This window comes from Coregonus lavaretus (genome assembly GCF_964263955.1).
Source record: "Coregonus lavaretus genome assembly, chromosome: 19".
Lineage (NCBI taxonomy): Eukaryota > Metazoa > Chordata > Actinopteri > Salmoniformes > Salmonidae > Coregonus > Coregonus lavaretus.
In genome coordinates this window covers 46,670,176-46,695,435 of record NC_140006.1, presented here as the reverse complement: position 1 = coordinate 46,695,435, position 25,260 = coordinate 46,670,176, and the positions used below count along the sequence as shown (strand labels likewise).

The following is a 25,260-nucleotide window of genomic DNA, read 5'->3' as shown; positions in this document are numbered from 1 at the left end:
GGAAGCAAACTGATATGGCAGTGACGTAACCTGTAACAGGCTTCCCATATACGAATTGTCCTCTCCACCACAGCATGGAGCATTGGTAAATCGGATGAAAAGCTCTCGCGCACACTAATTAATAAACGTCAAAAGGTAGCTCAACTGAAGCTTAAAGCAGACAATGCTGAGACCATCCTTTAAAACTGTCTGGAATTGAACCGATAAAACCCAACTAAAGCAACCCAAGGTAGTTGAGGTTTTTATTGATTGGTGCTTTGTGCAGTGTTCTATAAAACAGAAACCTTGGTCTGCTAATAGCTTTCACTCTCCCCTTCTACCTTTCCCATTCCATATTTTATTCTCTCCCTGTCACCCTTTCATGTCCCAGGTATCAGTCTTCTCAAAAATCCATATTTTCTTTCTTATCAAACCTCCGGGAAAACCAAAGTTGCTTTTTTGAAAGAGAAAACGTGATCAAAAGATGTTCCGGAGGAGAATGGATGAGTTCAGAATGTGATACAGAATGTGGATTATCAACATTTTGCTTTGACAGTTTAGTTTTCAACTGTTAGAGTACTGAATCCAGGAGACAGGCTCATAAGAGCAGGAAATACCCCCGTTCATTACCCCCTCTATTACTAAAGACAACATCTACCTGTATACTGTACTGTCAGTATATTACTAAGACAACATCTACCTGTATACTGTACTGTCAGTATATTACTAAGACAACATCTACCTGTATACTGTACTGTCAGTATATTACTAAAGACAACATCTACCTGTATACTGTACTGTCAGTATATTACTAAGACAACATCTACCTGTATACTGTACTGTCAGTATATTACTAAGACAACATCTACCTGTATACTGTACTGTCAGTATATTACTAAAGACAACATCTACCTGTATACTGTACTGTCAGTATATTACTAAGACAACATCTACCTGTATACTGTACTGTCAGTATATTACTAAGACAACATCTACCTGTATACTGTACTGTCAGTATATTACTAAAGACAACATCTACCTGTATACTGTACTGTCAGTATATTACTAAGACAACATCTACCTGTATACTGTACTGTCAGTATATTACTAAGACAACATCTACCTGTATACTGTACTGTCAGTATATTACTAAGACAACATCTACCTGTATACTGTACTGTCAGTATATTACTAAGACAACATCTACCTGTATACTGTACTGTCAGTATATTACTAAGACAACATCTACCTGTATACTGTACTGTCAGTATATTACTAAGACAACATCTACCTGTATACTGTACTGTCAGTATATTACTAAGACAACATCTACCTGTATACTGTACTGTCAGTATATTACTAAGACAACATCTACCTGTATACTGTACTGTCAGTATATTACTAAGACAACATCTACCTGTATACTGTACTGTCAGTATATTACTAAGACAACATCTACCTGTATACTGTACTGTCAGTATATTACTAAGACAACATCTACCTGTATACTGTACTGTCAGTATATTACTAAGACAACATCTACCTGTATACTGTACTGTCAGTATATTACTAAGACAACATCTACCTGTATACTGTACTGTCAGTATATTACTAAGACAACATCTACCTGTATACTGTACTGTCAGTATATTACTAAAGACAACATCTACCTGTATACTGTACTGTCAGTATATTACTAAGACAACATCTACCTGTATACTGTACTGTCAGTATATTACTAAGACAACATCTACCTGTATACTGTACTGTCAGTATATTACTAAAGACAACATCTACCTGTATACTGTACTGTCAGTATATTACTAAGACAACATCTACCTGTATACTGTACTGTCAGTATATTACTAAGACAACATCTACCTGTATACTGTACTGTCAGTATATTACTAAGACAACATCTACCTGTATACTGTACTGTCAGTATATTACTAAGACAACATCTACCTGTATACTGTACTGTCAGTATATTACTAAGACAACATCTACCTGTATACTGTACTGTCAGTATATTACTAAGACAACATCTACCTGTATACTGTACTGTCAGTATATTACTAAGACAACATCTACCTGTATACTGTACTGTCAGTATATTACTAAAGACAACATCTACCTGTATACTGTACTGTCAGTATATTACTAAGACAACATCTACCTGTATACTGTACTGTCAGTATATTACTAAAGACAACATCTACCTGTATACTGTACTGTCAGTATATTACTAAGACAACATCTACCTGTATACTGTACTGTCAGTATATTACTAAGACAACATCTACCTGTATACTGTACTGTCAGTATATTACTAAGACAACATCTACCTGTATACTGTACTGTCAGTATATTACTAAAGACAACATCTACCTGTATACTGTACTGTCAGTATATTACTAAGACAACATCTACCTGTATACTGTACTGTCAGTATATTACTAAGACAACATCTACCTGTATACTGTACTGTCAGTATATTACTAAGACAACATCTACCTGTATACTGTACTGTCAGTATATTACTAAGACAACATCTACCTGTATACTGTACTGTCAGTATATTACTAAGACAACATCTACCTGTATACTGTACTGTCAGTATATTACTAAAGACAACATCTACCTGTATACTGTACTGTCAGTATATTACTAAGACAACATCTACCTGTATACTGTACTGTCAGTATATTACTAAGACAACATCTACCTGTATACTGTACTGTCAGTATATTACTAAGACAACATCTACCTGTATACTGTACTGTCAGTATATTACTAAGACAACATCTACCTGTATACTGTACTGTCAGTATATTACTAAGACAACATCTACCTGTATACTGTACTGTCAGTATATTACTAAGACAATTACATATACAGACACACACAGCAGAAAAGGTTACTCAGAGAAATGCAGAGGTGCACACACACAGACACACAGACATACATACACACACACATGCACACGCACGCACGCACGCACGCACTTACGCACGCACGCACGCACGCACGCACGCACGCACGCACGCACACACACACTCACACGCACACACACACACACACACATAAACAAAGAGATTGCAAAAGTACAGGAAGAAGAAAACCTCCTATCTTGGCCTCCTCTGAGAGCCAATCAGAATTTGACAAATTCAACAGCTGAAAAACAAAGATGCTGATGGAGAAAAAGTTACTTTCTAATCTCTAACTCCCTTCCTCCCTTAGTCCTTCCTTTCACTCCCCTCCCTTCTCTCTCCTCCCCTCCCTTTCTCCCCCTCCATCCCTCACTCCTTCTAACTTCCTTCCTCACATCTACCTTCTTTCTGCCCCCCCCCCCCTCAATCGCTCCACCTGAGCTACAGTGAGAATATTGAATGAAAGGCCCTGCCAGCCAGTCTGTGTCAGCCAGTCAGCTAGTCAGTCAGTCACCCAGGGATTGCGGGGAGAGAGCAGCGAGAGGCTTTGATCCTTGGGTGTGATGACAGGGCCTGGGGCCTGGGGGGGGGGATGGAGCTCCCGGAGAGAGCATCCAAAGATCTATCTATCTATCTACCATTTACAAGCCTGTCCTATCTATAACCCTGTCCTGTCCTGTCTATAACCCTGTCCTATATATAACCTGTCCTATCTATAACCCTGTCCCATCTATAACCTGTCCTATCCTATCTATAACCCTGTCCTGTCCCATCTATAACCCTGTCCTGTCCTATCTATAACCCTGTCCTGTCCTGTCTATAACCCTGTCCTATCTATAACCCTGTCCTGTCCCATCTATAACCCTGTCCTGTCCCATCTATAACCCTGTCCTATATATAACCTGTCCTATCTATAACCCTGTCCTGTCCCATCTATAACCCTGTCCTATCCTATCTATAACCCTGTCCTGTCCCATCTATAACCCTGTCCTGTCCTATCTATAACCCTGTCCTGTCCTGTCTATAACCCTGTCCTATCTATAACCCTGTCCTGTCCCATCTATAACCCTGTCCTGTCCTATCTATAACCCTGTCCTATATATAACCTGTCCTATCTATAACCCTGTCCCATCTATAACCTGTCCTATCCTATCTATAACCCTGTCCTGTCCCATCTATAACCCTGTCCTGTCCTGTCTATAACCCTGTCCTATCTATAACCCTGTCCTGTCCCATCTATAACCCTGTCCTGTCCCATCTATAACCATGTCCTATCTATAACCCTGTCCCATCTACAACCCTGTCCTGTCCTATCAATAACCCTGTCCTATCCTATCTATAACCTTGTCCTGTCCTATCTATAACAGTGTCCTGTCCTGTCTATAACCCTGTCCTGTCCTATCTATAACCCTGTCCTGTCCTATCTATAACAGTGTCCTGTCCTGTCTATAACCCTGTCCTGTCCTATCTATAACCCTGTCCTGTCTATGACCCTGTCCTGTCTATAACCCTGTCCTATCCTATCTATAACCCTGTCCTGTCCCATCTATAACCCTGTCCTGTCCTATCTATAACCCTGTCCTGTCCTGTCTATAACCCTGTCCTGTCCTATCTATAACCCTGTCCTGTCCTATCTATAACCCTGTCCTGTCCTGTCTATAACCCTGTCCTGTCCTGTCTATAACCCTGTCCTATCTATAACCCTGTCCCATCTATAACCCTGTCCTGTCCTATCTATAACCCTGTCCCATCTACAACCCTGTCCTGTCCCATCTATAACCCTGTCCTGTCCCATCTATAACCCTGTCCTGTCCTATCTATAACCCTGTCCTGTCCCATCTATAACCCTGTCCTGTCCTATCTATAACCCTGTCCTGTCCTGTCTATAACCCTGTCCTGTCCTGTCTATAACCCTGTCCTGTCTATAACCCTGTCCTGTCCTGTCTATAACCCTGTCCTGTCCTGTCTATGACCCTGTCCTATCTATAACCTGTCCTGTCCTATCTACACTACCGGTCAAAAGTTTTAGAACGCCTACTCATTCAAGGGTTTTTCTTTATTTTTACTGTTTTCTACATTGTAGAATAATAGTGAAGACATCAAAACTATGAAATAACACATATGGAATCATGTAGTAACCAAAAAAGTGTTAAACAAATCAAAATATATTTCATATTTGAGATTCTTCAAATAGTCACCCTTTGCCTTGATGACAGCTTTGAACACTCTTGGCATTCTCTCAACCAGCTTCACCTGGAATGCTTTTCCAACAGTCTTGAAGGAGTTCCCACATATGCTGAGCACTTGTTGGCTGCTTTTCCTTCACTCTGCCGTCCGACTCATCCCAAACCATCTCAATTGGGTTGAGGTCGGGGGATTGTGGAGGCCAGGTCATCTGATGCAGCACTCCATCACTCTCCTTCTTGGTAAAATAGCCCTTAAACAGCCTGTAGGTGTGTTGGGTCATTGTCCTGTTGAAAAACAAATGATATTCCCACTAAGCCCAAACCAGATGGGATGGCGTATCACTGCAGGATGCTGTGTTAGCCATGCTGGTTGTGTGCCTTGAATTCTAAATAAATCAAAGACAGTGTCACCAGCAAAGCACCCCCACACCATAACACCTCCTCCTCCATGCTTTACGGTGGGAAATATACATGCAGAGATCATCTGTTCACCCACACCGCGTCTCACAATGACACAGCGGTTGGTACCAAAAATCTCAAATTTGGACTCCAGACCAAAGGACAAATTTCCACCGGTCGAATGTCCATTGCTCGTGTTTCTTGGCCCAAGCAAGTCTCTTCTTCTTATTGTTACCCTTTAGTAGTGGTTTCTTTTCAGCAATTCGACCATGAAGGCCTGATTCACGCAGTCCCCTCTGAACAGTTGATCTTGAGATGATTCTGTTACTTGAACTCTGTGAAACTTTTATTTGGGCTGCAATTTCTGAGGCTGGTAACTCTAATGAACTTTTCCTCTGCAGCAGAGGTAACTCTGGGTCTTCCATTCCTGTGGCAGTCCTCATGAAAGACAGTTTCATCATAGCGCTTGATGGTTTTTGCGACTGCACTTGAAGAAACTTTCAAAGTTCTTGAAATGTTCTGTATTGACTGACCTTCATGTCTTAAAGTAACGATGGACTGTCGTTTCTCTTTGCTTATTTGAGCTGTTCTTGCCATAATATGGACTTAGTCTTTTACCAAATAGGGCTATCTTCTGTATACCCCCCCTACCATGTCACAACACAACTGATTGGCTCAGACACATTAAGAAGGTACAACTGTTAATTGAAATGCATTCTAGGTGACTACCTCATGAAGCAGGTTGAGACAATGCCAAGAGTGTGCAAAGCTGTCATCAAGGCAAAGGGTGGCTATTTGAAGAATCTCAAATAGATTTGATTAACACTTTTTTGGTTACTACATGATTCCATATGTGTTATTTCATAGTTTTTATGTTTTCACTACTATTCTACAATGTAGAAAATAGTAAAAATACAGAAAAGCCATAGAATGATTAGGTGTTCTAAATCTTCTGAACGGTAGTGTATAACCCTGTACAGTCCTATCTATAACCTGTCCTATCTATAACCCTGTCCTATCTATAACCTGTCCTATCTATAACCTGTCCTATCTATAACCCTGTCCTATCTATAACCTGTCCTATCTATAACCTGTCCTATCTATAACCCTGTCCTATCTATAACCTGTCCTATCTATAACCCTGTCCTATCTATAACCTGTCCTATCTATAACCTGTCCTATCTATAACCCTGTCCTATCTATAACCTGTCCTATCTATAACCTGTCCTATCTATAACCCTGTCCTATCTATAACCTGTCCTATCTACAGTGGGGGAAAAAAGTATTTAGTCAGCCACCAATTGTGCAAGTTCTCCCACTTAAAAAGATGAGAGAGGCCTGTAATTTTCATCATAGGTACACGTCAACTATGACAGACAAATTGAGAAAAAAAAAATCCAGAAAATCACATTGTAGAATTTTTAATGAATTTATTTGCAAATTATGGTGGAAAATAAGTATTTGGTCACCTACAAACAAGCAAGATTTCTGGCTCTCACAGACCTGTGACTTCTTTTTTAAGAGGCTCCTCTGTCCTCCACTCGTTACCTGTATTAATGGCACCTGTTTGAACTTGTTATAGTATAAAAGACACCTGTCCACAACCTCAAACAGTCACACTCCAAACTCCACTATGGCCAAGACCAAAGAGCTGTCAAAGGACACCAGAAACAAAATTGTAGACCTGCACCAGGCTGGGAAGACTGAATCTGCAATAGGTAAGCAGCTTGGTTTGAAGAAATCAACTGTGGGAGCAATTATTAGGAAATGGAAGACATACAAGACCACTGATAATCTCCCTCGATCTGGGGCTCCACGCAAGATCTCACCCCGTGGGGTCAAAATGATCAGAAGAACGGTGAGCAAAAATCCCAGAACCACACGGGGGGACCTAGTGAATGACCTGCAGAGAGCTGGGACCAAAGTAACAAAGCCTACCATCAGTAACACACTACGCCGCCAGGGACTCAAATCCTGCAGTGCCAGACGTGTCGCCCTGCTTAAGCCAGTACATGTCCAGGCCCGTCTGAAGTTTGCTAGAGTGCATTTGGATGATCCAGAAGAGGATTGGGAGAATGTCATATGGTCAGATGAAACCAAAATATAACTTTTTGGTAAAAACTCAACTCGTCGTGTTTGGAGGACAAAGAATGCTGAGTTGCATCCAAAGAACACCATACCTACTGTGAAGCATGGGGGTGGAAACATCATGCTTTGGGGCTGTTTTTCTGCAAAGGGACCAGGACGACTGATCCGTGTAAAGGAAAGAATGAATGGGGCCCTGTATCGTGAGATTTTGAGTGAAAACCTCCTTCCATCAGCAAGGGCATTGAAGATGAAACGTGGCTGGGTCTTTCAGCATGACAATGATCCCAAACACACCGCCCGGGCAACGAAGGAGTGGCTTCGTAAGAAGCATTTCAAGGTCCTGGAGTGGCCTAGCCAGTCTCCAGATCTCAACCCCATAGAAAATCTTTGGAGGGAGTTGAAAGTCTGTGTTGCCCAGCGACAGCCCCAAAACATCACTGCTCTAGAGGAGATCTGCATGGAGGAATGGGCCAAAATACCAGCAACAGTGTGTGAAAACCTTGTGAAGACTTACAGAAAACGTTTGACCTGTGTCATTGCCAACAAAGGGTATATAACAAAGTATTGAGAAACTTTTGTTATTGACCAAATACTTATTTTCCACCATAATTTGCAAATAAATTCATTAAAAATCCTACAATGTGATTTTCTGGAAAATGTTTTCTCATTTTGTCTGTCATAGTTGATGTGTACCTATGATGAAAATTACAGGCCTCTCTCATCTTTTTAAGTGGGAGAACATGCACAATTGGTGGCTGACTAAATACTTTTTTCCCCACTGTATAACCTGTCCTATCTATAACCTGTCCTATCTATAACCCTGTCCTATCTATAACCTGTCCTATCTATAACCTGTCCTATCTATAACCTGTCCTATATATAACCTGTCCTATCTATAACCCTGTCCTATCTATAACCTGTCCTATCTATAACCCTGTCCTTCCTACCGACCGACCGACCGACCGACCTACCTACCTACCTACCTACCTACCTACCTACCTACCTACCTACCTACCTACCTACCTTCCTACCGACCGACCCACCGACAAACCGACCGAACGACCGACCGACCCACCCACCGACCCACCGACCGACCCACCGACCCACCGACCGACCGACCGACTGACCCACCGACCCACCGACCCACCAACCCAGCCACCGACCCACCGACCGACCCACCGACCGACCCACCGACCCATCGGCCCACAGACCGACCCACCGACCCATCGACCCATCGACCCACCGACCCACCGACCCATCGACCCATCGACCCACCGACCCATCGACCCACCGACCGACCCACCGACCCACCGACCCACCGACCCATCGGCCCACCGACCGACCCACCGACCCACCGACCCACCGACCGACCCATCGACCCACCGACCCACCGACCCACCGACCGACCCATCGACCCACCGACCCACCGACCCACCGACCGACCCATCGACCCACCGACCCATCGACCCACCGACCCATCGACCCACCGACCCACCGACCCACCGACCGACCGACTATCTCACTCCACCTCTATCTCTGGTGCCTGATATCTTTCTCTATTAACCAGAGACGGAATGTCTCTATCCTTGTGGTGTGTGTGCGTGTGTGTGTGTGTGTGTGTGTGTGCGCGAGCGTGTGTGTGTGAAGTTATGAGTCATTGTGTGTGTGTGTGTGTGTGAGTGTGTGTGTGTGTGTAACGTTATGAGTCCTTGTGTGTATTCGAGGCCTTTTGAGGACACACAAAGCTATTCTTCTATATTTCTCTTAGCTGGACTCTTACAGACAAGGTTCTATTCAAGGAACAAAAAGCTACTTCAGATGCTGTCTATTTCATAGTCCATTTCAGACAATGTACTAACTCCCATAGAATTGTACGTATGTGTAGACGTGGGCAGATGAGTTTGTGTGTGTGTGTGTGTGTGTGTGTGTGTGTGTGTGTGTGTGTGTGTTGTGTGTGTGTGTGTGTGTGTGTGTGTGTGTGTGTGTGTGTGTGTGTGTGTGTGTGTGTGTGTGTGTGTGTGTGTACCTGTGCTGGGTCGACATCATTGAGCATCACTATGGAGGTGCAGTGGTAGTCCAACACAAGCCTCCAGAAATCCTTCACTGTGTTGGGCAGAGGATGCTGGGTCACGATGAACGCTGACGGCTGTTTATAACTCTGTATGAGGGAGGGGGTAGAGAGGCAGAAGGGGGAGAGTGGGAGGGAGGGAGAGAGAGAGGTAGGTGGGAAGGAAGGTGGGAGAGAGAGATGGAGGAAGAGAGAGAGAGAGAGGGGGGAGGGAGAGAGAGAAAGAGGGTAGGGGGAGGGAGGGAGAGATTTTAATTAAACTCCTAACGACTATTTCCATTGAGTGTAGATTTGTTCCTTTTCTAGATATTGAGAGGATAGCCTGGACCCAGATCTGGTTATATGGTGTCTTGCCAATTCCTATGGTCGTTGTCATGGTAACAACAAACAGATCTGGGATCAGACGATTGACAGTCCAGTCCTTACGCCCATGAGTGCAGCGTTGAAAGTGTGTGTGTGTGTATGCAGTGTGTGTGTGTGTGTTAGTGTGTGTGTGTATGCAGTGTGTTAGTGTGTGTGTGTATGCAGTGTGTGTGTGTGTGTGTGTGTGTGTGTGTGTGTGTGTTAGTGTGTGTGTATGCAGTGTGTGTGTGTGTGTTAGTGTGTGTATTAGTGTGTATGCTGTGTGTGTGTGTGTGCTGTGTGTGTGTTAGTGTGTGTGTTAGTGTGTGTGTGTGTGTGTGTGTGTGTGTGTGTGTGTATGCTGTGTGTGTGTGTTAGTGTGTGTGTGTGTGTATGCAGTGTGTGTGTGTTAGTGTGTGTGTTAGTGTGTGTGTGTGTATGCAGTGTGTGTGTGTGTGTTAGTGTGTGTGTTAGTGTGTATGCTGTGTGTGTGTTAGTGTGTGTGTGTGTATGCAGTGTGTTTGTGTGTTAGTGTGTGTGTTAGTGTGTGTGTGTGTGTGTGTGTGTGTGTGTGTGTGTTAGTGTGTGTGTCTTAGTGTGTGTGTGTGTTAGTGTGTGTGTGTGTTAGTGTGTGTGTGTTAGTGTGTGTGTGTGTGTGATAGTGTGTGTGTGTGTGTGTTAGTTTGTGTGTGTGTGTTAGTGTGTGTGTGTGTGGGTGTGTGTGTGTTAGTGTGTGTGTGTGTGTGTGTGTTAGTGTGTGTGTTAGTGTGTGTGTGTGTTAGTGTGTGTGTTAGTTTGTGTGTGTGTGTTAGTGTGTGTGTGTGTGTGTGTGTGTGTGTTAGTGTGTGTGTTAGTTTGTGTGTGTGTGTTAGTGTGTGTGTGTTAGTGTGTGTTAGTGTGTGTGTCTATGTGTGTTAGTGTGTGTGTGTTAGTGTGTGTTAGTGTGTGTGTCTGTGTGTGTTAGTGTGTTAGTGTGTGTGTGTTAGTGTGTGTTAGTGTGTGTGTTTGTGTGTGTTAGTGTGTTAGTGTGTGTGTGTTAGTGTGTGTTAGTGTGTGTGTTAGTGTGTGTGTGTGTTAGTGTGTGTGTTAGTTTGTGTGTGTGTGTTAGTGTGTGTGTGTGTGTGTGTGTGTTAGTGTGTGTGTGTTAGTGTGTGTGTTAGTGTGCGTGTGTTAGTGTGTGTTAGTGTGTGTGTTAGTGTGTGTGTGTGTTAGTGTGTGTGTTAGTTTGTGTGTGTGTGTTAGTGTGTGTGTGTGTGTTAGTGTGTGTTAGTGTGTGTGTGTGTGTGTTAGTGTGTGTGTTAGTTTGTGTGTGTGTGTTAGTGTGTGTGTTAGTGTGTGTGTGTGTGTGTGTGTGTGTGTGTTAGTGTGTGTGTCTTAGTGTGTGTGTGTGTTAGTGTGTGTGTGTGTTAGTGTGCGTGTGTGTGATAGTGTGTGTGTGTGTTAGTTTGTGTGTGTGTGTTAGTGTGTGTGTGTGTGTGTGTGTGTGTTAGTGTGTGTGTGTTAGTGTGTGTGTGTTAGTGTGTGTGTGTTAGTGTGTGTGTGTGTGTGTGTGTGTTAGTGTGTGTGTTAGTGTGTGTGTGTGTTAGTGTGTGTGTTAGTTTGTGTGTGTGTGTTAGTGTGTGTGTGTGTGTGTGTTAGTGTGTGTTAGTGTGTGTGTGTGTGTTAGTGTGTGTGTTAGTTTGTGTGTGTGTGTTATTGTGTGTGTGTTAGTGTGTGTTAGTGTGTGTGTCTGTGTGTGTTAGTGTGTGTGTGTTAGTGTGTGTTAGTGTGTGTGTCTTTGTGTGTTAGTGTGTTAGTGTGTGTGTGTTAGTGTGTTAGTTTGTGTGTCTGTGTGTGTTAGTGTGTGTGTGTTAGTGTGTGTGTTAGTGTGTGTTAGTGTGTGTGTGTTAGTGTGTTAGTGTGTGTGTGTTAGTGTGTGTGTGTGTTAGTGTGTGTGTCTGTGTGTGTTAGTGTGTGTTAGTGTGTGTGTCTGTGTGTGTTAGTGTGTGTGTCTGTGTGTGTTAGTGTGTGTTAGTGTGTGTGTCTGTGTGTGTTAGTGTGTGTGTGTGTGTGTGTGTGTGTGTCTGTGTGTGTTAGTGTGTGTGTGTTAGTGTGTGTTAGTGTGTGAGTGTGTGTGTGTTAGTGTGTGTTAGTGTGTGTGTGTGTGTGTGTGTGTGTGTTAGTGTGTGTGTCTGTGTGTGTTAGTGTGTGTGTGTGTGTGTGTTTTAGTGTGTGTCTGTGTGTGTTAGTGTGTGTGTGTGTGTGTGTGTTAGTGTGTGTGTCTGTGTGTGTTAGTGTGTGTGTCTGTGTGTGTTAGTGTGTGTTAGTGTGTGTGTGTGTGTGTTAGTGTGTGTTAGTGTGTGTGTTAGTTTGTGTGTGTGTGTTAGTGTGTGTTAGTGTGTGTGTTAGTTTGTGTGTGTGTGTTAGTGTGTGTGTGTTAGTGTGTGTTAGTGTGTGTGTCTGTGTGTGTTAGTGTGTGTGTGTGTGTTAGTGTGTGTGTGTGTGTTAGTGTGTGTGTGTGTTAGTGTGTGTGTGTTAGTGTGTGTTAGTGTGTGTGTCTGTGTGTGTGTCTGTGTGTGTTAGTGTGTCTGTGTGTGTGTCTGTGTGTGTTAGTGTGTGTGTGTGTGTGTGTTAGTGTGTGTGTGTTAGTGTGTGTTAGTGTGTGTGTCTGTGTGTGTGTCTGTGTGTGTTAGTGTGTGTGTGTGTGTTAGTGTGTGTGTCTGTGTGTGTTAGTGTGTGTGTCTGTGTGTGTTAGTGTGTGTGTGTGTGTTAGTGTGTGTGTCTGTGTGTGTTAGTGTGTGTGTGTGTGTTAGTGTGTGTGTTAGTGTGTGTTAGTGTGTGTGTCTGTGTGTGTTAGTGTGTGTGTGTGTGTGTTAGTGTGTGTGTTAGTGTGTGTTAGTGTGTGTGAGAGACGTACGTCCATCAGAGCAGCGTTGATGTAGTTGGAGCTCTCTCCGTCGATGGTGATGAGGAACGGCAGACAGCGGTCAGGAGGAAGGACGTCCATACAGCGGTTCTTCTCATGGTTCCTGGGGAGCAGGGCGATACTGCAGTCCTCCACACGCAACGCAGGAGTTACCATGTTTAGAGTCTGGAGAGAGAGAGACACTAGAGGTTACAGTGGGTTACAGTGGGGCGATACTGCAGTCCTCCACACGCAACGTAGGAGTCACCATGTTTAGAGTCTGGAGAGAGAGACACTAGAGGTTACAGTGGGTTACAGTGGGGCGATACTGCAGTCCTCCACACGCAACGCAGGAGTTACCATGTTTAGAGTCTGGAGAGAGAGAGACACTAGAGGTTAGAGGGTCACATGGTCTTAACAGGATGTCCCAATAGCCACCGACCTGTCTCTAAAAGGGATGGTTCAACAGTCCTGTACAGTATACTTTGCATTAGGGCTAGCAGAAACAGTCCTGTACAGTATACTTTGCATTAGGGCTAGCAGAAACAGTCCTGTACAGTATACTTTGCATTAGGGCTAGCAGAAACAGTCCTGTACAGTATACTTTGCTGAGCGGTTAGCAGAAATCTTTGTTTTTTTTCCCCGTTTTTTTTACACAACTAATTGACCGACATCGGTTCGTTTTTTCTCTCCCTAAATGCCTAATTGTTTCTCTAGATCCAGCCTGAACTGTACGATGTGGTAGGGAGTTGTAGTTTCCAACAGGTCAACGTTCTGCATAAAACGTAGTAATTAACTACAATGACCATAATCCATTGCGCATCTACTTGTCCGGGTCTGTGTTTCTTTTACGCCTGCTACTGAAGATGCATGATGAAAAGCCGTGATCGTGAGGCGATATAGAGAGCAGCTGTAGCGAGGTATCTCTTCCTGAACATACATGATCTAAGTGATTGATAGTTGGTCTTCAGCAGTCATAAAAGTATGCCTTATTTACTTTGAAGAGCTACTAAAATAGTGATTTTGTCAGACAGCTCTATAGAGATGATGACTTGGAATGAAATAATAACGTCATCAAATAAAACAGATTTTATTAAATTAATGTAATTAAATGATGGTTAATTAGTGATAAGCAGTAATGGGCGTCGGTCACTACCACCATGGGACTGTCATTAATTGTTTTATTCTGTGTTACAGCATTCAACCCACAGAATCAAAACACAAATCGAAAACCATGCTTTTTTTAAAATAATCAACCCCAAACTGAACCAACCCCAAAAAGCACTAATCGCTCAACACCAATTGCATTCATCACTGCATGTTGGGTGGACCTGTCTCTAAAAGGAATGGTTCAACAGTCCTGTATGTTTGGTGGGAATGAGCGACTGATTGGAAAGCCCTTATCTCCATTATCAGTACTTGTTTTTTGGGGGGGCGTTTGCTGCTGTAAATGTGTCTGTCTACTCCCCTACGGACAGGAATCTCACCCTGAACTCCTCTTTGATCTGGGAGGAGTTGGTCTGGGGGTCCAATCGGTTCATGTCGTAGTAGACCGAGCGAAGCTGATTGGCTGGGATGGTGGTGTCACCACAAAGACACGCCTCCAAGATGGCATCGTGGATGAAGACATACTGCTCCTGGGAAGATAAAGATCAAGATTTTATTTGTAAGAAGATTTTACGAAAAGGTCAGAAATAGTCATATGCATTTTATGTGGTGACTATAGACAAGAACCAAAACTGAATAATATACACTACCGTTCAAAAGTTTGGGGTCACTTAGACATTTCCTTGTTTTCGAAAGAAAAGCAATTTTTTCTGTCCATTAAAATAACATCAACTTGATCAGAAATACAGTGTAGACATTGTTAATGTTGTAAATGGCTATTGTAGCTGGAAACGGCTGATTTTTAATGGAATATCTACATAGGCGTACAGAGGCCCATTATCAGCAACCATCAGTCCTGTGTTCCAATGGGACATTATGTTTGCTAATCCAAGTTTATCATTTTAAAAGGCTAATTGATCATTAGAAAACCCTTTTGCAATTATGTTGTGCTGATTAAAGAAGCAATAAAACTGGCCTTCTTGAGACTAGTTGAGTATCTGGAGCATCAGCAATTGTGGGTTCAATTACAGGCTCAAAATGGCCAGAAACAAAGACATTTCTTCTGAAACTCGTCAGACTATTCTTGTTCTGAGAAATGAAGGCTATTCCATGCTAGAAATTGCCAAGAAACTGAAGATCTCGTACAACGCTGTGTACTACAAAGAACAGCGCAAACTGGCTCTAACCAGAATAGAAAGAGGAGTGGGAGGCCCCGGTGCACATTTGAGCAAGAGGACAAATACATTAGAGTGTCTAGATTGAGAAACAGGTGCCTCACAGATCCTCAACTGGCAGCTTCATTAAATAGTACCCACAAAACACCAGTCTCAACGTCAACAGTGAAGAGGCGACTCCGGGATGCTGACCTTCTAGGCAGAGCTGCAAAGAAAAAGCCATATCTCAGACTGGCCAATAAAAAGAAAAGATTAAGATGGGCAGTCTGAGATATGGCTTTTTCTTTGCAACTCTGCCTAGAAGGTCAGCATCCCGGAGTCGCCTCTTCACTGTTGACGTTGAGACTGGTGTTTTGCGGGTACTATTTAATGAAGCTGCCAGTTGAGGACCTGTGAGGCGTTGATCTGGCAGGGGAAAGTGACTAGGCATCAGGATAGATAATAATAAGGTATTTGAGGTAGATATGTACATGAAGGCAGGGTAAAGTGACTAGGCATCAGGATAGATAATAATAAGGTATTTGAGGTAGATATGTACATGAAGGCAGGGTAAAGTGACTAGGCATCAGGATAGATAATAATAAGGTATTTGAGGTAGATATGTACATGAAGGCAGGGTAAAGTGACTAGGCATCAGGATAGATAATAATAAGGTATTTGAGGTAGATATGTACATGAAGGCAGGGTAAAGTGACTAGGCATCAGGATAGATATTAATAAGGTATTTGAGGTAGATATGTACATGAAGGCAGGGTAAAGTGACTAGACATCAGGATAGATAATAATAAGGTATTTGAGGTAGATATGTACATGAAGGCAGGGTAAAGTGACTAGGCATCAGGATAGATAATAATAAGGTATTTGAGGTAGATATGTACATGAAGGCAGGGTAAAGTGACTAGGCATCAGGATAGATAATAATAAGGTATTTGAGGTAGATATGTACATGAAGGCAGGGTAAAGTGACTAGGCATCAGGATAGATAATAATAAGGTATTTGAGGTAGATATGTACATGAAGGCAGGGTAAAGTGACTAGGCATCAGGATAGATAATAATAAGGTATTTGAGGTAGATATGTACATGAAGGCAGGGTAAAGTGACTAGGCATCAGGATAGATAATAATAAGGTATTTGAGGTAGATATGTACATGAAGGCAGGGTAAAGTGACTAGGCATCAGGATAGATAATAATAAGGTATTTGAGGTAGATATGTACATGAAGGCAGGGTAAAGTGACTAGGCATCAGGATAGATAATAATAAGGTATTTGAGGTAGATATGTACATGAAGGCAGGGTAAAGTGACTAGGCATCAGGATAGATAATAATAAGGTATTTGAGGTAGATATGTACATGAAGGCAGGGTAAAGTGACTAGGCATCAGGATAGATAATAATAAGGTATTTGAGGTAGATATGTACATGAAGGCAGGGTAAAGTGACTAGGCATCAGGATAGATAATAATAAGGTATTTGAGGTAGATATGTACATGAAGGCAGGGTAAAGTGACTAGGCATCAGGATAGATATTAATAAGGTATTTGAGGTAGATATGTACATGAAGGCAGGGTAAAGTGACTAGACATCAGGATAGATAATAATAAGGTATTTGAGGTAGATATGTACATGAAGGCAGGGTAAAGTGACTAGGCATCAGGATAGATAATAATAAGGTATTTGAGGTAGATATGTACATGAAGGCAGGGTAAAGTGACTAGGCATCAGGATAGATAATAATAAGGTATTTGAGGTAGATATGTACATGAAGGCAGGGTAAAGTGACTAGGCATCAGGATAGATAATAATAAGGTATTTGAGGTAGATATGTACATGAAGGCAGGGTAAAGTGACTAGGCATCAGGATAGATAATAATAAGGTATTTGAGGTAGATATGTACATGAAGGCAGGGTAAAGTGACTAGGCATCAGGATAGATAATAATAAGGTATTTGAGGTAGATATGTACATGAAGGCAGGGTAAAGTGACTAGGCATCAGGATAGATAATAATAAGGTATTTGAGGTAGATATGTACATGAAGGCAGGGTAAAGTGACTAGGCATCAGGATAGATAATAATAAGGTATTTGAGGTAGATATGTACATGAAGGCAGGGTAAAGTGACTAGGCATCAGGATAGATATTAATAAGGTATTTGAGGTAGATATGTACATGAAGGCAGGGTAAAGTGACTAGGCATCAGGATAGATAATAATAAGGTATTTGAGGTAGATATGTACATGAAGGCAGGGTAAAGTGACTAGGCATCAGGATAGATAATAATAAGGTATTTGAGGTAGATATGTACATGAAGGCAGGGTAAAGTGACTAGGCATCAGGATAGATAATAATAAGGTATTTGAGGTAGATATGTACATGAAGGCAGGGTAAAGTGACTAGACATCAGGATAGATAATAATAAGGTATTTGAGGTAGATATGTACATGAAGGCAGGGTAAAGTGACTAGACATCAGGATAGATAATAATAAGGTATTTGAGGTAGATATGTACATGAAGGCAGGGTAAAGTGACTAGGCATCAGGATAGATAATAATAAGGTATTTGAGGTAGATATGTACATGAAGGCAGGGTAAAGTGACTAGGCATCAGGATAGATAATAATAAGGTATTTGAGGTAGATATGTACATGAAGGCAGGGTAAAGTGACTAGGCATCAGGATAGATAATAATAAGGTATTTGAGGTAGATATGTACATGAAGGCAGGGTAAAGTGACTAGGCATCAGGATAGATAATAATAAGGTATTTGAGGTAGATATGTACATGAAGGCAGGGTAAAGTGACTAGGCATCAGGATAGATAATAATAAGGTATTTGAGGTAGATATGTACATGAAGGCAGGGTAAAGTGACTAGGCATCAGGATAGATAATAATAAGGTATTTGAGGTAGATATGTACATGAAGGCAGGGTAAAGTGACTAGGCATCAGGATAGATAATAATAAGGTATTTGAGGTAGATATGTACATGAAGGCAGGGTAAAGTGACTAGGCATCAGGATAGATAATAATAAGGTATTTGAGGTAGATATGTACATGAAGGCAGGGTAAAGTGACTAGGCATCAGGATAGATAATAATAAGGTATTTGAGGTAGATATGTACATGAAGGCAGGGTAAAGTGACTAGGCATCAGGATAGATAATAATAAGGTATTTGAGGTAGATATGTACATGAAGGCAGGGTAAAGTGACTAGACATCAGGATAGATAATAATAAGGTATTTGAGGTAGATATGTACATGAAGGCAGGGTAAAGTGACTAGGCATCAGGATAGATAATAATAAGGTATTTGAGGTAGATATGTACATGAAGGCAGGGTAAAGTGACTAGGCATCAGGATAGATATTAATAAGGTATTTGAGGTAGATATGTATATAAAGGCAGGGTGAAGTGACTAGGCATCAGGATAGATAATAATAAGGTATTTGAGGTAGATATGTACATGAAGGCAGGGTAAAGTGACTAGGCATCAGGATAGATAATAATAAGGTATTTGAGGTAGATATGTACATGAAGGCAGGGTAAAGTTACTAGGCATCAGGATAGATAATAATAAGAGTAAAATAAAGAACAGAGCAGCAGCAGCAAATTATGAGTGTAAAAGCGTGTTTATTTGTGTTGTGTCTGTGTGTGTGTGTTGAGTGTGTGTGTTGTGTCTGTGTGTGTGTGTTGTGTCTGTGTGTGTGTGTGTGTGTTGTCTGTGTGTGTGTGTGTGTGTGTGTGTGTGTTGTGTGTGTGTGTGTAGAGTATGCGAATGTGTGTGGGTTTTGTCTGAGAGAGTCAATGTGTGTGTGTGTGTGTGTGTGTGTCTGTGTGTGTGTGTGTGTGTGTGTCTGTGTGTGTGTGTGTGTGTGAGTGTGTAAATAGTGTGTATACAGTGCATTCAGAAAGTATTCAGACCCCTTGACTTTTTCCACATTACAGCCTCATTCTAAAATGGATTAAATTATTTTTTCCCTCATAAATATACACACAATTCCCAATCATGTCAAAGCGAAATCCGTTTTGTAGAAATTTTTGCAAATTTATACATGAAAAAATACCTTATTTACATAAGTATTCAGACTGTTTGCTATGAGACTCGAAATTGAGATCAGGTGCATCCTGTTTCCATTGATCATCCTTGAGATGTTTCTACAACTTGATTGGAGTCCACCTGTGGTAAGTTCAATTGATTAGTCATAATTTGGAAAGGCACACACCTGTCTATATCAGGTCCCACAGTTGACCGTGCATATCAGAGCAAAACCAAGCCATGGGGTCGAGGGAATTGTCCGTAGAGCTCTGAGACAGGACCGTGTCGAGGCACAGTTCTGGGGAAGGCTACCAAAACATTTCTGCAGCATTGAAGGTCACCAAGAACACAGTGGCCTCCATCATTCCTGGAGCTGGCTGCCGGGCCAAACTGAGCAATCGGGGGAGAAGGGCCTTGGTCAGGGACGTGACCAAGAACCCGATGGTCACTCTGACAGTGCTCCAGAGTTCCTCTGTGGAGTTGGGAGAATCTTCCAGAAGGACAACCATCTCTGTAGCACTCCACCAATCAGGCCTTCATGATAGAGTGGCCAGACGGAAGCCACTCCTCAGTAAAAGGCACATGACAGCCTGCTTGGAGTTTGCCTAAAGGCAACTAAAGGACTCTCAGACCACGAGAAACAAGATTCTCTGGTCTGATGAAACCAAGATTGAACTCTTTGGCCTGAATGGCAAGTGTCTGGAGGAAACCTGGCACAATCCCTACGGTGAAGCATGATGGTGGCAGCATCATGCTTTGGGGATGTTTTTCAGCGGCAGGGACTGGGAGACTAGTCAGGATCGAGGGGAAAATGAATGGAGCAAAGTACAGATATCCTTGATGAAAACCTGCTCCAGGACCTCAGACTGGGAGCGAAGGTTCACCTTCCAACAGGACAACGACCCTAAGCTCACAGCCAAGACAACGCAGGAGTGGCTTCGGGTCAAGTCTCTGAATGTCCTTGAGTGGCCCAGCCAGTGCCCAGACTTGAACCCGATCGAACATCTCTGGAGAGACCTGAAAATAGCTGTGCAGCAACGCTCCCCATCCAACCTGAGAGCTTGAGAGGATCTGCAGAGAAGAATGGGAGAAACTCCTCAAATACAGGTGTGCCAAGCTTGTAGCGTCATACCCAAAAAGACTTGAGGCTGTAATCGCTGCCAAAGGTGCTTCAACAAAGTACTGAGGAAAGGGTCTGAATAGTCATGTAAATGTAATATTTCAGTTTCAGATTTTTAATACATTTGCAAAAAAGTATAAATACCTGTTTTTGCTTTGTCATTATGGGGGTACTGTGTGTAGATTGATGAGGAAAAAAAACAATTTAAGCAATTTTAGAATAAGGCTGTAACTTAACAAAATGTGGAAAAAGTCAAGGGGTCTGAATACTTTCCAAATGCACTGTATATAGTGTTGTGAGTGTGCATAGAGTCAGTGCAAGATAGGGTCAGTGCAGATAGTCCGGGTAACCATTTCATTAACTATTTAGCAGTCCTACGGCTTGGGGGTAGAAGCTGTCTCAGAGCCTGTTGGTCTGAGAGCCGATGCTTCGGTACCGTGTGCCGTACGGTAGCGGAGTGAACCGTCTATGGCTTCTGTGGCTGGAGTCTTTGGCAATTTTTATGGCCTTCCTCTGACCCTAGTATAGAGGTCCTGGATGGCAGAAAGCTCCGCCCCAGTGATGTACTGGGCTGTCCGCACCACCCTCTGTAGCGATTTGCGGTCGAGGCAGGTGCATTTGCCAAACCAAGCGGTGATGCAGTCAGCCAAGATGCTCTCGAAGGTGCAGCTGTAGAACATTTCTAGGATCTGAGGGCCCCATGCCAAATCAGCCTCTTGATGGGGAAGAGGAATTGTACTGTCAATGTGGATGTGGGCGTGCTCGGGCCCGCCGTTTCCTGTAGTCCACGATCAGCTCCTTTTGTCTTGCTGACGTTGAGGGAGAGGTTGTTGTCCAGGCACCACACTGCCAGGTCTCTGACCTCCTCCCTATAGGCTGTCTCATCATTGTCGGTGATCAGACCTACCACCGTTGTATCGTCAGCAAAACTTAATGATGGTGTTGGAGTCGTGCGCAGCCACGCAGTCGTGGGTGAACAGGGAGTACAGGAGGGGACTAAGGACACGTGCGGGGATGTGTTGTTGCCCTATCCTCACCACCTGGGCCCGGCCCATCAGGATATCCAGGATCCAGCTGCAGAGGGAGAGGATCAGACCCAGAGTCCCCAGCTTAGTGATGAGCTTGGAGGGGACTACGGTGTAGAACGCTGAACTGTAGTCTATGAACAGCATTCTCACATAGTTATTTCCCCTCTTGTCCAGGTGGGAGAGGGCAGTGTGAAGTGCAATTGAGATTTGCGTCGTCCGTGGATCTGTTGGGGCGGTATGCGAATTGTAGTGGGTCCAGGGTGTCTGGGATGATGGTGTTGATGTGTGTCATGAGAGGTTTAGCTCAACGATGAGGGTGGGGAGAGCTACACAACATCCAGGGAGAGCTCACGGCCGCTGCCAGCTTCATGCCAGGCTAGCGTCGTGTAGCGTCGTGTTGCGTTGTGTAGCGTCGTGTAGCGTCGTGTAGCGTCGTGTAGCGTTGTGTTGCGTTAGGGTTGCTACTGAAGGACTGAACAGGGACCATCTGGAGTCATCCATCCATAGTGGAGCTGAATGCATAATTTCACCCTAATTCCTTTTAAAATCACAGGCGTCATTGGATTTAATGGATAAATGTTTCATAGATGACGACATGCCTGTCGGGACTTCAGCAACCGGGAAAACAAATGTTGGGATTGACTCACTCACACTCCTCAAGTTCACTGACCTTCACAGAGTGGGGTGGTGACTCACTCACACTCCTCAAGTTCACCTGACCTTCACAGAGTGGGGTGGTGACTCACTCACACTCCTCAAGTTCACCTGACCTTCACAGAGTGGGGTGGTGACTCACTCACACTCCTCAAGTTCACTGACCTTCACAGAGTGGGGTGGTGACTCACTCACACTCCTCAAGTTCACTGACCTTCACAGAGTGGGGTGGTGACTCACTCACACTCCTCAAGTTCACCTGACCTTCACAGAGTGGGGTGGTGACTCACTCACACTCCTCAAGTTCACCTGACCTTCACAGAGTGGGGTGGTGACTCACTCACACTCCTCAAGTTCACTGACCTTCACAGAGTGGGGTGGTGACTCACTCACACTCCTCAAGTTTACCTGACCTTCACAGAGTGGGGTGGTGACTCACTCACACTCCTCAAGTTCACCTGACCTTCACAGAGTGGGGTGGTGACTCACTCACACTCCTCAAGTTCACCTGACCTTCACAGAGTGGGGTGGTAACTCACTCACACTCCTCAAGTTCACTGACCTTCACAGAGTGGGGTGGTGACTCACTCACACTCCTCAAGTTCACCTGACCTTCACAGAGTGGGGTGGTGACTCACTCACACTCCTCAAGTTCACCTGACCTTCACAGAGTGGGGTGGGGGATTCGGGTGTGAGGTGTGCTTATCCCTCGTAGGGGTTTTCGTTATTTGGCACGTTTCCTAACCTCGAGGCCACCCGTTCCCTTTCAGACTAGCTGTTATGGGTCCGGTTTCCAGATAGCGATGGAACTTAGGCTTCTGAGTATTTTTTTAACTACGCATCTTTCCCTACAACGGCCGAAGATGTAACATGCGTTTCCCAAAACACCCACGGCAGAGAGAACGTTCACCGAGTGTGTCGTTGAGGCATAGCGGTCGATGCTGACAGGGTCGAAAGAAAGGGAGCGCTGCTCTCGGATCAGCTTTCTCCATTCAAATCTTTCCTTAACATTATAATTATTTCACAATACTGACCACGGATCAGCTCCTAGAGAGATATTTAGGTGGCCTATTCTAATGCTTAGCCTATAATAATGCACTAAATCACAGATTTGGCGCATCGATAAGGGATCATAGCTTTCACCTGGATTCACCTGGTCAGTCTATGTCATGGAAAGAGACAAAATAGAACGGAATTGATTGAACATTAAATGTATTTCAATATGATTGAAATTGGCCTATAGCCTGCTGTTTACATTTTTATGCAGTCATCTCAGTTTTCATTTTAAGTGCATTTTTATAATAAACGTTGCTTGTTTTCTAACAATTACAAAGACATTGGCAAACTTTGTATTTGTAGTCAACTTTGTTCTGAAGTTATCAGCAGTAACACAGAGACTAATAAACCATGTGATTCTATGTTTAGTGGAGATCTTCTGTGTATAAAGTGACGCGGGAGGGCAAAAAAGCATCTAACGACGCAGTTGGCTGTTCTAAGGCAGGCCTTACATTACGAGTCACTCAGCAGACGCTCTTATCCAGAGCGACTTACAGTTAGTGACTGCATACGTTTTCATACCGGTCCCCCATGGGAAACGAACCCACAACCCTTGGGAAACACCTCGTAGATTTAACGATGCTCCTACAAAAGGTTCTAATGATGAACTTAGCCTTAAGATGCTTTTGGGAAACCGGGCCCAGGTGTGTCTGTGGAAATATGTGGAAAGTGTACAATAAACAATTTGTTTTTAGAAATTTTATTGCAACTGAGCTTCAGTAAAAATTAGAATGCCTGTCTTAGAATCGTTAGTGATGTTTAGTCACCGTGTTTTTCCATGTCAATGGAACCGTAAAGGTCAAAGGTTAGAAAACCCTGGACCCACTACAATTATTACTCAGGCTAACTAATAAGGTTCTAAACACCAATAGAACCCTGCTGTTTGTTAACTGATGACATCATCACATGTCGTGTCATTGACCTCAGTGTCACAGGGATTGGTCCAAAGTGACAGCGGAACGTTCATCTGAAAATGTCACTTCACAACTGGTTTACATCAAGCCTGAAGCCACAGCTGTCTACTTGGCTGGGTGGGTGGCAGGCTGGAGGGGGGGGTGGACGGTGTGGGGTTGGTCTACTTGGCTGGGAGGGTGGCAGGCTGGAGGGGGGGGGGTGGACGGTGTGGGGTTGGTCTACTTGGCTGGGTGGGTGGCAGGCTGGAGGGGGGGGGGGGGGTGGACGGTGTGGGGTTGGTGGGGGGTTGGTGGGGGGTTGGTGGGGGGTTGGTGGGCATAGTCATTTGGATTAGAGTGAGCTTGTTATGCCCTCCTGCTCAGTCTCTTTAAGGAGAACAGGAGATAGTATCGGTTATTTACAGTATTAGCCTCAATGTAGGCCCAGGACATACCTTTATGTACTGATCATGTTTGGGATGTATTTTTTATTTATAAAATCAGTGTTGAGGTTTTGATGATTTTTATATCTTTCTGAACCCAGTGACTTAGCTATCACAGGTGCCATAACAGCCCGGGCCTCTTGGCATAGATAGTCGTACACCTACCTACATAGTCCAGGGAGGCTACATTGAACATTGTAAAATGCCTTGAACACCCGGGAAACCACTATAGAAATCCATTATTATGATGATTATTATGATGACACTGCTGGTCCTGCTCACACTGCCCTACCCTATGCTTTGACTTCTTTCTCCCCTCTCTCTCCAGATAAAATCTTGCGACTTGTGACGGCAGGCCGCCCAACAACCTGCCCGCTTGAACCTATCCCCTCCTCTCTTCTCCAGACCATCTCCGGTGACCTTCTCCCTTACCTCACCTCGCTGATCAACTCATCCTTGACCGCTGGCTATGTCCCTTCCGTCTTCAAGAGAGCGAGAGTTGCACCCCTTCTCAAAAAACCAACACTCGATCCCTCTGATGTCAACAACTACAGACCAGTATCCCTTCTTTCTTTTCTCTCCAAAACTATTGAGCGTGCCGTCTTTAGCCAACTCTCTTGCTATCTCTCTCAGAATGACCTTCTTGATCCAAACCAGTCAGGTTTCAAGACTGGTCATTCAACTGAGACTGCTCTTCTCTGTGTCATGGAGGCTCTCCGCACTGCTAAAGCTAACTCTCTCTCCTCTGCTCTTGTCCTTCTAGACCTGTCTGCTGCCTTTGATACTGTGAACCATCAGATCCTCCTCTCCACCCTCTCCGAGCTGGGCATCTCCGGCGCGGCTCACTCTTGGATTGCGTCCTACCTGACCGGT

General features: G+C 43.6%; 1 pseudogene across 1 annotated transcript in view; it reads right to left on the bottom strand.

Moving 5' to 3' along the window:
* The window catches only part of LOC311146333 (receptor-type tyrosine-protein phosphatase mu-like), a 94,261-nt pseudogene that overhangs the window by 12,509 nt on the left and 56,492 nt on the right, over nucleotides 1-25,260 (bottom strand). Inside the window, exons 10-12 of the transcript in view lie at nucleotides 14,364-14,513; nucleotides 12,889-13,062; nucleotides 9,609-9,740 (exon numbers count right to left, since the gene is read on the bottom strand). The product of the transcript in view is annotated as a receptor-type tyrosine-protein phosphatase mu-like (transcript). The remainder of the gene's footprint in view (nucleotides 1-9,608; nucleotides 9,741-12,888; nucleotides 13,063-14,363; nucleotides 14,514-25,260) is intronic.